The sequence below is a fragment of the Mastacembelus armatus genome, chromosome 7, assembly GCF_900324485.2.
Source record: "Mastacembelus armatus chromosome 7, fMasArm1.2, whole genome shotgun sequence".
NCBI classification, from domain to species: Eukaryota; Metazoa; Chordata; class Actinopteri; order Synbranchiformes; family Mastacembelidae; genus Mastacembelus; species Mastacembelus armatus.
The window spans coordinates 2125229-2139312 of NC_046639.1; the positions used below are offsets into that span (position 1 = coordinate 2125229).

The 14084-nt window shown below is 41.4% G+C and overlaps 1 protein-coding gene across 3 annotated transcripts in view; it reads left to right on the plus strand.

Moving 5' to 3' along the window:
* Window positions 1-14084, plus strand: part of cacna2d3a (calcium channel, voltage-dependent, alpha 2/delta subunit 3a) — a 92933-nt gene that overhangs the window by 4141 nt on the left and 74708 nt on the right. The window lies entirely within an intron of this gene.

Sequence of the window (14084 nt, forward strand, 5' to 3'; positions counted from 1 at the left end):
TTTTCTTTCTTGCTCGCTTTTTTTCCTAAAGCATAAGATGTATAGGAGGGCAGCAGGAGTGTGTGCTTGCAGAGTGTCTGTGTGCGCGCGTGTGTTAAGTTTGCATACCTACTTAAAGCATTCTCAATCACACACACACACACACACACACACACACACACACATCATCTCTCTCGCACTCAGAGGCACATATACAGAGCAAAAGAGCAGAGAATGATAGGAAGGTGTAATGATGTGTGACAAGAGTATGCTGGAATCGATTTGCCTGGGCGAGGAAGCTGTGTGCGTGTGTGTGTGTGTGCGTGCGCGTGTGTGTTTGAGAGTGTGTATGGTCTCAGACTGGTGCCATACCATTTTCTTTTACTACCAAGAAGCTTAGTGTAGCAAGCACTGAGAGCCACTGACATGTCTAATGACAATATTCCTAAAGAATGAGAAGACAGAGTGGAGTGGTTCTTCAAAAGAAATGGTGGATGAAAAATATAGACCAGTATAGAAGTCGCCCAGTGAAGTAAAGAGGCAAAAGGTTTGAAGAGAGACATGCCATGTGCACATGCTGGGTTTTTTGGAGGATAGAGAGAAAGTGTGAGTGAGCAGGTGAAAAACATGTATTTAATTTTGTTTCCAATGATGTGCCCACTCATCATATATAAATAAATATTTATTGTCTCACCAAGTGATTTTAAAGAATTATGTGCCATCATCAAGTGAAAAAGAGAAATATATACTGTTCTTCCTTAAAGTCAGAAAAATAAGTGAATAGTAAAAGTATTTAGGTGTTTTTCTGACTCAGACTGTATATATATGTATTACAGTTCGACTCTAAATCGCCTGTAGAGGTGTGTGTGAGTGAGTGTGTGTGTGTGTGTGTTTGTCAGTCTCTATGTTTCAGGCCTGTGACACATCGGCGCTCTGTCCAGGTTGCACTTCGCCTCTTTCCCCCAGTGAGCCTCAGCTTGATACGCGATATAACTAATGGATGGATGACGAGTTAAGTGATTTACATGCGAAAGCGTTTTACGCCGTTAGAGGCCTTTCTACAAAACGTGTTTCACATAAACATAATTTCATATTTCTACAGACAGCGGTTTCGTTTTTGTCGCCCATGGAAAAAAGATCTATATTTGTTTTCAATATGTATTTTAGTCACGCTAACCAGATTTAATAGCATGACTAATTGTGTAATTTTAAAGTGGAACTGATTATGCATTTCAGATTTTCACATCCATTTAAACCTAATTAAATATTTGGATGACAACAGCAGAAGGAGTCTGAATGAGAACTGCAATATGAGTTTTTTTAAAAAAAAATATATTTCCCATTCAGTACTCGTATTAAAAATCACTTAAAGTTTTAATTTGATTAAGCATTCCTTTTTTATTTCTAAATGTTAGACACTGTCAGATTAGTTAAAAATTAATTGATGTATTTTAAGGTTATTGAAGTTACTTTGACAAACTTGATGTCTGTCTTGTAGTGCGCACTTTTAAATGTAAGAATATATGTACAGTGCTGTGGTGACCAACTCAGGACGCTTATTCCTCAGTCAAGTTCTGGATGTACTGACGATACATCCACAGTGTGAGTTTTAAATATATCTGAGGATGAGTTTACATCCTACAAATGCCTACAAATTGCATGAAGTGCTTGTCGGGTTGATTCTGTCATTTTTTTTTAGGTGGTTTTTAATAAAAAATTAAAAATATACTGTTTTTATGTATTTCAGTTCCCTGTACTCACTTTTTATGGCAGCAGGGTTGTTCTCTAGCTATTTAGGTCCATAAACTCAGTATTTCTAAAATCCTGCCAATGCTGCCTATAGCTTTCAGCCAATTATCCAATAAAATCCAGAAATTTATTATTATTTCATAAATTCTTTTTGGATCCAAACATTGCTTGTTCTTCCAGCTGATTTGCAGTTTAAGTTGTTTTTCTTTTTGCCCTCCATTTGCCTTTCTGGCCCCGCGGACTGTATTGTACATGTGCGTGAGTATGTGTGTCTGTGTCGAAGTATGTGTGATGGTGCCAATCTGCCGCCAAGGGTGGGTGATGGCTGAGACGTTCCAGTGTAACAGTGTGTCAGTGAGGGGGAGACGACTGCAGATTAGATTTAGCTTTGGGAAAATTGAATAGCTGTCAGGTTTGGTTCAGCATGGCTGGCGAAGAGGTGAGGGAGGGGGGGGGGTGTGTACTGATGAGTGTCCCTCTTTCTCTAACCTCCCATAACCCTCCCATCTCTTCTACTGTTTCTCTCTCTCTTGTTCTCATTGACCAAACCATGATCTTGCTAAATTTGATTCCTCCTGTTCAGAGAGGGAGGAGGAGGAGATGTGTGTGTGTGTGTGTGTGTGTGAGGGTGTGTGTGTGTGTGAGGGTGTGTGTGTGTGCGTGCGTGCGTGCGGGTGTGTGTGTGTGTGTAACAGAGAAAGACAGAATGGGGAAAGGAACAGGGAATGCCGTGTCACAGAGTTAATTACAGCGTTAGCAGGCGAGAGTGCAGCCTGTGCTTATATCCTTTCATGTCCTAGCAGACCAGCTTTAGCCAACACAGCCACTCACTCATACTGTAATTAGTGCTTTGTTGGTGAGAAAAGCACAAGAAAAGCCACTTTGAATCAAACACCCTGCCTTTACTGTAAAGATCTCAGGAGCAGGGAGCGAGGTCCTTTGCTACCAGATTAAAGAACTTAAAGAACACAACTGCTGACGCTGTGTTTGTGTGCGTAGAAAATCAAGTGTCTTTTGATGACTTGTTGCGCAGATTTCCTCCCTGATTTATCCCCAAGCTCTCTTACTAAATTCATTTACTGGCGTATAAAGTGTTTGATTTAGTAGTTAATTTGTGTTTACGATGAAGTAGATTTTTCTTTCCAGTTCCTGAGGTTTCTGCACAAGATGCTCATACATACACATTTTTGCATTTCTGTGCTGCTGGGATGATGAATGTGAGCAGTGAAGATATATATCCACTGTCATCTGTCATCGGCTGCTCAGGTCTGGCTCTGCCTCTGTTGGCCTGCAGATAAAGAGCATCTTACCGTGACTCCACTGGACATTAATACACACACACACACACACACACACACACACACACACACACACACACACACACTTAGAGATTTCTGTAATTATGACAGATTGTTCACCTGTTGTATTCCAGACTCTATTTCATGCAGAGAGCAAACATTAGCCAACTTGGTGAAGGGGCGGGACTATTACTATTAAGCACATTAACGTGTGCGGCATTGTGTGAAGGACTGTCTGTGACTCGCTGCTGTCCACATCAATCATCCTGCTGGTTGTTTGGGTCCAGAATGTGCTGGCTCTTATAAAGCAATGCACTGAACATATGAAAGGACATTGAGTTCATTACTGCTGTTTCATAAATTACAGGTGTCTCTTCATATCTCTTAAACCTGTGCTTTATATGTTGCGCTCAGAATAAGACAGATTTTTCTTTTTCCTTCTTGCTGCTCTGCCTCACTTGCCTTTTTTTTTTTATATCATCCTCAGCGTTTCTGGCAGCTTTTCTCTATGAACATGATCTCCCGTGTGTTTTTGCATCCTTGCTGTGCCTGTCCTCTTCATTTTTCTCTTCCTTTCCTCTTACCTTTCTCGCTTTCTAAATCTCTCCTCCTCTCCCTCAATCCCTCTGTTTTAATAATGAATACTGTATGAAGCAGCTACAACACTAAAGAAAACAGGGTGAGGGGGAGGGGGGGATTTTGGGACACACTGGTGTTTGGACCAAGTGTTGATGCCCACACTCTCAAAAAATAGTTCCGCTGGCCCAGCACAATGTCCTGCACTCGCTGCACTCCTGTGTCCCAAGTCACCCTCTCTGTCTTTACAGCACATCAACTCTACCAGAATACACACTCTCACAAACACACACTTAAACTGACTGTACTTTATAGATCCCTGCACTGCGCTCCATTTGCGCAACACTTCCCACAGACTGTGAAAACGCTGCCAGAGTGGCAGTGGCCCCCCCCCCTCCTGATGACCTTCACCTGCACTTGCTATCCTCTCACACAGTCACTCACTCACTAACACAGTGTGGAGGCTTACAGTTATCTATAAACAGAACTGTGGAACTACACATAGTACAGCCATAGCCTTTCCAGATTATTCGCTGAGCAGCATTTCCATATCAATCACATTGCAAAACCTGCATAAGCTGCGTATGTTTTCATGTATTTTAGTTTACATGTCATGTTATTTATTGGCTAGATGCCTTTGCTGGCTAATGTGCAGATGACGCTCAGGTAATGCTGAGTGCTGGGTAAGTGACAAACGATCACTTAGACACAGAAGATCAGTGATGATCAATGTTGAGCCATATTGATTACACGGTGTTGTTGGCATGTGCAGTAAGGGATAGATACACTGTGGAAAGTAAGAGATCCCCCTTTGGTCCACAGAGAGGAATTGTTCCTTTTTCAGTCATCAACCTTCTGTATTTTTCACTGTAAATCCATTTATTGTTTAAGTCCTGTTTAGTTTTGTCAATATTATAGGCACATTGTCTAAGGCAGTGGCTTTAACACAGGATTGATTCAACTTAATCACTGAATCGACTACGTTTAGTGGCAGCGCTTTAGGGTGTGTCGCAATGCATACGCATACTTTGCCTCGGGACACTTCTGCTAATGTTAAGTCAGTTTGTGAAAAGAAATGAGCTGTTTTTAACAAATCAATCAGCAGGCTGTTCAGCACTGAATGGAAATGCAGCTATTAATACGACACTACGACATTATTTTGCTGTCTGTTACTGATCAGGAGGCTCCTGTAGAGTCTAACTTCTTTAATATTGTCTTCACTTACATTGAACTCAGACACACAAGCAGCTAATCGCAGTTCTTGCAGTCCCCATATTATAACTGTATGTCCGTCGATGCCATAGCCCTATGGTGTAGTTAATTTTTTAGTAGGTACACGTTGTCAGCAAAGTTGGGCGTCTACCACCCATACAATATGTTGAGGATGATCCCAGTCCCAGAAAGGATCCCTCACCTCGTGATTGCAGTTTACTCCCGGTCCTCGATATCAGTCCATGTGCAATGTTGTGTTACCAAATCAACATGGACAATGATCCTTTGTGAGGCTTCCAAAGCAAACTCACATGAAACTATAACTATAAATAAGCTCCACTTGCAAGGATGAATTTTGCCTTCTGCACACCCAAAATGTTTGGCTGTTTCCTTCCACTTTCACGTTGGCTGCTGCTAAAATCAATTTGAGGCTGTGAGAATGTATGGAGTGGAATGAGGAAGCAGCAGGCCACACTGTATGTGCTGCTAAGCATGAAAAATGTTTTCCAGGACTCTGCTGAATTCAACTGAATGCAGGCAACTACAGATAGACTGTGGACTATTAATCAGTTCCACGAGAACAGATTAGACCTGCTCCTGGTGCTATTATGTTTTTGGTGAAGTGAGTTATGGCTGTATGAATGAAAAAGTGGAGTGGAAATGGCAAGTAAAGCCACTTCCTTCACTTGCTTTCTGAAAGAGAAAGCCTGTGTTTGCTTCATGAAATAAGTATTTTAGGATAGATACAGCTAATTCTCATGCTGGCATAGATGATGTTATCCTCAGCCCTTGAGGAGCTTCTGCGGGTGTGCAGGTGGGGGGTACACCATGATGGCAAGGCATGTGAGGACGTTGAAAGATGGCGGTCATTAGAGAGAGCAGGGATTTGGCACCCACTCTGAGGGGCAATGGTGCATACCCAACAGATGCAGTGCACCCTGGGACAAAATCCTGAGTGTTGCTAAAAGCTATGCCATAAGCCCTTCAGTGTGTGTGTACTGCATGTGTGTTAGTGTACAACTGCTTTTGTACTGTTCTTCACAGTACACATGCATTCACACACACACACACACACACACACACACACACACACACACACACACACACACACACACACACACACACTGTGGGTGGATGAATTTTGTTAAGGAACTAAATAAGTGAGGTATGTATTATAATTATAGTAAAATGAAAAAAGAACAACATCGCTTTTGCTCACAGGGATGAGTGAAGTTTTAAAAAAAAATCCATGTTTGTATTTACAGTAGTAGAAGGAGTACTGAAATCTTTTACTTTGTAAATATCACAGTGTAATAATACTCTGTCAAAGTATGTAGTATTCAAAATTTTAAATCATCAGCACCAAAATATACTTGAAGTAGCAAAAGTAAAAGTTTCACATTTCACATGAATGTATCTGATCATATTTATTGATACATTATTGTGTCCATCCCTTTAATGTTGCAGCTGGTAAAGGTGGAGCTAACTGTTGAGCTAACTTTACACACTGCTGGGTAGCTAATGAAGTTTAATGATTATACTGTGTTTTTGTTTTGTATGTCTGATTCCAAAAAAATAACTGGTAGCTAAAGTCATAAAATAAATGTAGTGGAATAAAAGTACAATATTTTCCTCTAAAATGGTATAAAATAGCACAAAATGAAATACTTAATACAGAAACCTCAAAAATGTACTCATACTCACAATATATAAATGTACTTAGTTACCTTCCACCACTGTTTATTTGGTTATCATATATAATTCCCATTAATACCCTACAGGTTGAATGTGTCATAGAGGCAAAGCCCAGGTGTGATACCTGTCGTCCCCTGAGCATGAATCCTATTGATTTTGGTGATTCCTTGACTTTGCTCAGGTCGACATTTGTGACTTTAGGTGAAACTTGGTATAGGAGAAGGCCGATTAAACTGGATCATATTGTGAACAGCCAAAATAAACAATATAGTTAAAAAATTCAGATGATGGCACTCATTTTTTGACTAATTAATAGTGTTACACTCAGCATTAACATGAAAAATGACAGAAACTGTGGTGTCAAGAATTTTAAAAGTAGCCAAAGTTCAAACCCTGACTTCTCTCTCACCTCTGTGCACCCGACGTGCATCTGACACTTCCTAATTTGAGGCTGGAAAGGCTTGGGAAGGGATTTCTAAAGGTACTCACCTGTCTAAAAAGTAGTCCTAGTGGCATTTACCGGCCCCTAATGTTACAAGTCCCAGCCTACAGTTCTGACAGTCAGTCAGACAGATTGGTCATTTGGAAACTACCACTCCCCTCAGATGATGAACATGTTTTTTCCACCAGTGGATGAGTCCCTGCGAAAATTCACATTTGTGTTGTCAATGAAGCTGTTTTTCAACAGTCAGTTCTCAGTTTGGCTCTTCTGGTGATAACACATTTACGACTGCTGTCACTGCTGTCAACACACTCATTAATAGGAAACCAGTGTCTAAGAGTGATGATAAAGGACGACATTATTTAGCTGTTGTTATCTGTGCAGACTTACAGAGCATTAATCAATCAAAAGCAGAGATAACCACAATTTCAAACATTGTTATTAAGCCTGACACAAAGCAGAACTCAGTTATCCTTTAATTTAATCAATCATCCAGTTATTTTCAGTATTTCAGTGATTATCTGCCAATCAAAATGCTGTTTGGGATCATGTGTATGTTTAAAAGGTGCTTTATAAGCCCTTCAGATGTGACTCAGCCAAGCAGAAATGAAGACCAGCACTATTTGTTTTATAAGAAAAAAAAAAAAAACCCATCTGGTTTCCAGCTCGTGCTTTGTGGGCCTTTTGACTGGGTCTGACCTGGTGGCAGATTTGTAGGCGCCAGAGACTGACCACAGTGACTTATCCACTTCCTATACCACAGTTGATTTCCTATCAGGAGCTGCTCTCTTCTCATCGTATGATTGAGTGGTCTGTCAAATCTGTGCGTGCATGTGTTCTCACAGTCCTCCCATTCACTCAGTGTGCATTGATCAGACTTCAAGACATCTACACCTTATGATCAATACCATATTCACCTCCACTGATAAATCGTGTTATCGTGAGTGGCACCGCGGCGAAGGTGTGGCCGCTCAGACGAGAAGAGCTCATGACCACCTCAGTTTGATTTATGCTTAAATATGTCTTGATTTTAATATTTACACAATGCGTTAGTTTACATTTTCCTTTTTGTGTGTATCTTCATGTGTGTTAGAATCTGCGGGGAGTGTCTCTGTGCCACCAGATACAGGACTCAGACCAACATGGTTCTGAGGCAGGGAGGACAAGCGTGAAATTAATTGTTCCACTTCATCTCCAGCCAGTGCTCTTCTTTTGAGGGAACAATTTGTCGGCTGGCATACCAGGGAGGGTATGAAAGGAAGAGGGCACCGCGACAATTTGGCATTCCTGAGGGATCCTGTGATCCAGTAGAGATTTCTTTCTGTGGACTTGGGCTGATGCTCCCATCTCGCTCAAGTAACAGACTCAAAGTGTTTCACAGGAGGCAGAATGCAGCATCAGTCAAAGTGCGATCACTTCAGACTGCCTCTCACCCTTGCCCTCTCTCTTTTTTTTCTTTGTTTGTGCGCGCTGACACACTCAGACGGACATGTAGTTGCATCCCAGTGACATAGTGGCAGAAAACAGAATTAATCACGTGGTACCTCTAGGCCCTACCCCTTTTTTTTCTTTCTCACCTCCTCTCTCCTTATCTCTTCACACCCGCTCCCAACCTCCTCCCTGAGCCATGTTGGTTATAATTATATACATGGCTTTGGGGAATCAATGGCCCTTTGTGTGAAATGGTGACATTGCAAGATGTTTGTTTTTCTGAAACATGAATAGGCTCCAGCAGACCCCCGTGACCCTGGTTAAGGAATAAGCGGGTCTAGAAAATGGGTAGATGGATGGATGTTTCAGCAGAATACATTGTCACATGCAATGTAGACAGAGATGTAATTTGTGTACACACACACACGTACACAAGTGGACACACAACACACACGCTCAAAGTGAACTTCATCCAAAGGGAAATTGGGCTTTTATGTCTTGGGAGCTGGTAAAATAATTTATTCAGCGTATTCTGATATAATATTGTTCACATGTTGGTGAAAGATAAAATAATGTGCATTAGGCTAAAAAATATTTATTCTGTTTGACTCCAGACCAACGTAAAATACTGATTATTTTTGTGACAATATTGATATCTTTTATGGAGCGATAGCAGACATGCTCAGATAGTAAAGTATTATCACAGTACAAAAGTACTCCATAATAAAGTAAAATAAAATAAAATAATAAAATGTTATATGATGAAGAAAATTTGTTAGAGCTCAATGGATGCACACTGAGTGACACTGTACAAAGAGCTTTGTTTATAAGAAAACTTGCTACCTGTGATGTATAGTGTAAAATTATTGTACTTTTATACATGGAACAAAATTAACTAGTTTACACAGTGTTGGCTATTTAATCTTGCTTTAGCGGTGAAGTACAGTTATTTGAATCTTACCACAGATGTTTCTTTAATATGTTCAAATTAAACATTGTATCATTTTGTCATTAGTAGGTTTAGCAAACCCAGAACATTTTGACTTGATAACATATGAGTGGCAGATGCTAATCCTTGTTATTAAAGAATCATACTGAGAGGATTAGTCTTAAAAGAGTAGCACAAAAACTCAGATTTTGTGGTTCCTTTCTGTGATCCTAGTTTTGTATTTGAGATTAGATCAGAGTCTGCCAAGTGGTGTTTTTGGTCCTTGTCTTCCCGTGTTGTCTCCCCTGGTCTCCTACAGCACAAACACACATACACACATGCACATTAAGAGGCTTCTCTGAACCGTGTCGCTTTTGTCCATCAAAACAGATTCACCCACTAGTCAAACAAGCCAGAAGGAGCAAACAAAACAAAGAGAGCTGCTTTTTGATAATGAACCAAATAATGCAGTGCAGCCCGAGCGAGACAGACAGTAGCATGCATGGCTTCTTGGAACATGCTTCCAAATCCTGCCTCTCCTTTTTTGTTGTGAATGTTCAGCCTCATTTAGTGAACCAGAGAGACAGGAAACATCTGAGTAACAAACTAAGAAAATGAATCGCTATCTATTTTGACTACATGTCCCATGATTAAAATAGTTAATTAAATGTGTTGAAAAAAATAGATTCAGTGAAGAATTAAAGGAGTAATGTTGATGCTTGTGCCTGTGCACGGATGTTAAAGTGTGAAAAAAAGAGGGGATGATTCGAGCAACTGTGAGACTGTGTGAGAATGAGCCAAGGTAAAGTGGGCTCTGGTGACGCGTAAAATGAGCTGGGATTTGGGGAACTACGGGTTCGCTCTTAGTGTGAAATGAAGTTTTTCCCCTTCATTAACCACTTTAGTATCAAACCCCAAGGAAACCCCATAGATACAAACACATTTTATGTCATTTACATGTCTGCGTTCTAGCACTCAATCATGGAGGTGGACCAGACCATCAGATCATAGACACAGAGAAAACCAGCCTTCCTATGCTGTCACTGCCAGAAAAACCTTTATGATAGCTGCCTTTCACATGCACATACAGTATGTTGTGGGTCTATACCTGTAATACCTGTCGCTGTTGTCTCTATGTGCATGTTGCTGTTTCTGTTTGCTCGACAGAGATATTCTGACTGTTGTCCCACAGTTAAAACACACTGTGTAGGGGAGAGATTATCAGCATGAGCTCATTCATGTGATGCACCAAAGCAGGGGGGGGGTTTAGTTACCACAGACTATACAACATGTGTCACCACTGCTTGCTTGCTTGCTGGATTGCACAGCTCCAAGGTGTGACTGCATGCAACACACACTGATGTCCAGCCTCAAGGGCTACTGCATCACTTAAAAGATAAGGCCAGAGATTTTCTGTGTGTTTGTTATTGTCGACAAAAGCAATACAAAGACTAAAACCAACAAGGGAATTTGTGTACTCCAGGTAATGTTTGTAGATCCAGACGTTGGTTTCAGCTTATTTGTCTGTTCTGTAGTGAAAACTCCCAGAAACTAGTAAAAAACACACCAGTGCACCAACGATGAACTGGGTGTTTCTTCATGTTTCTTCCTGATGAACAGCTATTAGTGATCTCTGCTTCTTTTGCAATAGCAGCCTGCTAAATTTGTTGCGCTGTACATACCAGCACAGGTACTCCATGTTTATTATGGCTAGCTAACTGAAAGACACATTGCAGTTGAATTTATTCGTGAATTTTTTTTCACCTCTTTGCACCTGAGCATCACATAATCGCCTGAAAAATGTTTGTGATTTGCATGAACCAATTTTTAAAATGAAGGTCCTAAAGTCCCAGCATGTTATCTCTAAGTTAGTTGCAAAAAGCTTGAGCTGGAACCCAGCCTATATTATAGGTTAGCAGAAATCCCTGTGGACAGGAATGCCGCATGCGTGAGCGGGAATGTAAGTCAGGCCAGTTTCCAGGTGCAAGCTCGAGCCATTTCAACAAAACATAAACTTCCTGAGGGAAAAGAAAACTTACTGTTGTGCAGAACAGAAAGTAAGGGCCGAAAACACCTAATTCTGAGACAGCAGGAGATGAGCAGTTGGAGCAGTTGACACGAGCAGGTGCTCAGGCATAAGGTTTAATACAAGCCACCATCTTTCCACAGTCGAAAGACATTACAGGTTAGGTTGATTGACTCTGAATTGCCTGTAGGTGTGTGCGAATGTTTTCACCGGTCCAGAATGCACCCTGTCTCTTCCCCACCAACACTGGCTCCAGCCCCTCCTACAGCCCTCTACAGGGTGAACAGTAGAGCTAATGGGTGGATGGATTATGATGATATCTGAGCTACTGTGTGTCTGTACTGCAGGAGAGCATATCACAGATTTGTCCACCTAGTAGTAGTAGCAACTCGTGGAAGTGAAAGAGTGTCTCCCTGTCTGGTTTGAAAAGACTTCAGCAGGGCAGATACTTATCAGAATGGTTGCATTCTCTGCACCGCTGTCCCAGAATGGTTGTTCTGGATGTGTGTCAGTTGATGATGATGTGATGTGAAGAGGATAGCTTTGGGCTAATTGTGCCTAGTATGCTCCGGTCAGCCTGACTGAACATCGCGCTGCAGACAGCCCGTGGTCAGCCGGAGCCTCTCAGCCTCTCACCGACCAAACGTGACCACAAACACATAAACATGTCAGCTAGGGACATGGGAACTCAACGCTTTTCTTATGCCTTGGCAAAGTGTGCAATATCTGTCAGTTTTAATAGAAAAGACCTATGAAGCAGCTATATAGGGAGTAATTCTTAGGTATGACTGCAGTCATAAAGTCAGCCCATTCATTTTTATAATTAGCAAAGAAACAAGAGGGGTGAAAGAGGCGATACAGAAATTAGAGAGACGACAACGTTCTAGGGAGGAAGTAAAGGATGAAAGAGAAAAAAACAGTGAAGCCAGTTCAGGTTTGAGCTGCCACTGACCTGTCAGCTTTACCACAGCCAGCCAGGAATCAGGATTGTCTTAAAACCTGGATTTTCTGTCCCTCTGGCATACAACAGTTGTCTGTCAGCCTGTAGGATTATCGGTCTGATTTTCATACGGTTACCATCGCTGTGACTTGGCTCCTGAGTCACCAGTCAGTCCCTTTGATCGGCTCCAGAATATGTAACTTCAGGCTGCAGCTGATTAGCAGTGATGTTGTATGTGGGACTATAGGTTTGGGTGAGGAAACGTAAACCTTGGCTGTGGTCGAAGTTAACACTGCTAAAAAACATTTTGTGTCTGTGTCAAGTTCTTTCCTTCTTTTTTCATTTTATCTATCTTTCCTTCCCTCCATGCGATCAAATCTTTGCCCGATGTGAAACAGAACCACTGGCTGTTTCGGGGCTTTTCAAGAGAATTTAAACTGTTTGGCTATGACATGCAAATGAATTCGGCAGCAGAGAACATTGTCAGCAGTATTTCATAGACTGTTCAGTGTTATGGCAGCAATGATACTGAGATAAAGACGGAACAGTGAGTGTCTCCCTTAAGAAACCTTGAAGAATCATTTTATTTGAATTTTCTCCAAGCACATCTCTCTCGCTTGCATGATCGTTCTGGCATAACAAGAACATTGTCCCTTTAGGCTCTGGCCCTTGAGCTTCTTATAATTGGCTGCTCGTAATGATGAATGTAGTCATCAGTGGATTTAAATCTGATTTAGTACCTTGTACTATGCACAGTGTAAGTCATTCTGTTTATTTTTTAAACTCAATGGAAACTGTGATTTTCCTCTACATGCGTCCACCTGACCCTCCTCAAACACACATTATAGATTGGATCTCTTAGTACCTGCACAGTGTTTGCATGTCACAGCCTTTATTCTCTCTATCTCCCTCTGTCTTTCTGTTTCCTTTATCTTTCTTTGGCTTCCTCATTTGTTTGTCTGTCTGGCTGTGTCTTTCTCAAGGGATGGTGCAAATCCAAGGGTGCCCACATTCACACACAAACCTACACAAATACCAATACAAAAGAATGTACCAGTGATTTATAAAAAGATCCCAAGCAGCGATCAGAGTCAATGTCCTTCTTGAGCTTGAATGTGTTCACTAAGGTGTTTCTGGTGCAGTTGCGTGGCACATAACTGACATGGCTTACTGTTGGCATCGTTCTTCTCTCTGCTTTCATTAGTTACCTTCAGTCGCAACTGGAGAACTTACCCATATCTAAAGTTTTGCCTTGAAGCAGAAAAAAATATTCCTCTCTGTTTGGTGATATCCTGCAGTTTTTCAGATGACTAAATCTAAAAGCTGCTGCCTGATGTCTGATGCCGTCCCCGCTCCCCTCCTCCTCCCGTGATCTCTCTACCCACATCCTGTTCCTCATGTGTGTTGCTGTATAGGAGTAGCTAAGAGCGTGCATCTAAGCAGACTGGCATAACATTAGAGAGGGCATACTGTTTGATATGGTGGTAATCTTCTGTTAAATCCCCCAAGAGTGAAACATAGCCGCCTGCAGCTTTGCACATATTTCAAAAATGGTTTTCTGTTCTTCGTCTTCGTTTTTTTTTTTCAGTACAAGTATGCCCCCCCCCCCCACTTCAACTGTTTTGGTATATACTTGTGTGTGTGTGGTGTGTATGGGTGTGGAATTAGCAAGACTTAATGTCACTGTCCCCGGATAAGGCGTTCGTTAAGCTAAGCATCCTAGGGTAGTTTAGAGCAGACTAATGTGATTTGTGGTAGAGCAGATAGCGAGGGCCGCAGTGTGTCCTGGTTGCTTAATGTGTGGTCGG